The sequence below is a fragment of the Octopus bimaculoides genome, chromosome 5, assembly GCF_001194135.2.
Source record: "Octopus bimaculoides isolate UCB-OBI-ISO-001 chromosome 5, ASM119413v2, whole genome shotgun sequence".
NCBI classification, from domain to species: Eukaryota; Metazoa; Mollusca; class Cephalopoda; order Octopoda; family Octopodidae; genus Octopus; species Octopus bimaculoides.
The window spans coordinates 13,294,616-13,295,614 of record NC_068985.1 but is presented as its reverse complement, the minus strand read 5'-3'; positions in this window follow the sequence as shown (position 1 = coordinate 13,295,614).

The window sequence follows — 999 nt, the reverse complement described above, 5'->3', positions numbered from 1 at the left end:
ATATATATATATATATATATATATATAGACATACACATACATCACACACACACACACACACACTCACGCACACACACATGCACACCCCACACACATATGAATATATACATTCGGCTCATCATTATCATTTTAAAGTTGGCAGGGTTTAATTCAAGGGAAATCTAACTGATGTTTACAGGAGACCAAATGACAAGATAAATACTTCTTCCTTAGTCGATAATTTCATCTTAGAAATGGCATCCGTATAATTTTGGGGGTTTAATAATTCTCACATTACAACCAGAGTGCAGGCTTTCTGTTACACGGCCAGCTCCAAGTAGCAGCAAAATTTCCTACAAAGCACACGTGAACCTCTTTGAAAGGATCTCCATCATAGGTTCAAGACAAACTGGTTAATTTGTAAATTTTCTCTGTATATGGTTTACTCTTTATTTATCGAAAATTAAGCTCGAACTCAGCTAGAATGGATGTTAGAATAGGAATACGTTAGAAAAATGTTACATAATATAGTCTGATATAGTTCTATAGAGACAAGTATTTCATAACTGCAATATCTGTCACATTACGTTTACTGCCCGGTGAAAGCTGACCCTGAGCTTGACACAGAACAATAATACGAGTAGGCATTGCAGATTCGAAACTACAAACAAATCTCATTCATTTGCAAGCTGAGACGATGATATGTATATGAATAAATTACCATATATTATGTCGTACTGAAAACCGATGATGAATAATTAAGTGAAGGGGTTTATAAAAGGAACTTGTGTTTGAATATATTATAAGAATCCGGTATGAACGAAAGACAGTGATCCTGCGTATATTAAAAAGGAATGGTGTTGAAAAGAAGTAGTGCGATATGAAGGAGATTAAATTAAAATGATGTAGATTATCGAAATCATATAAACATACATAAAGAATCCTGATTTCCTTTTTAAATTTAGATGTAGGGAGAAACAAAAACATGGAAGTACTTGAGATACATATGTGTGCGTGTTA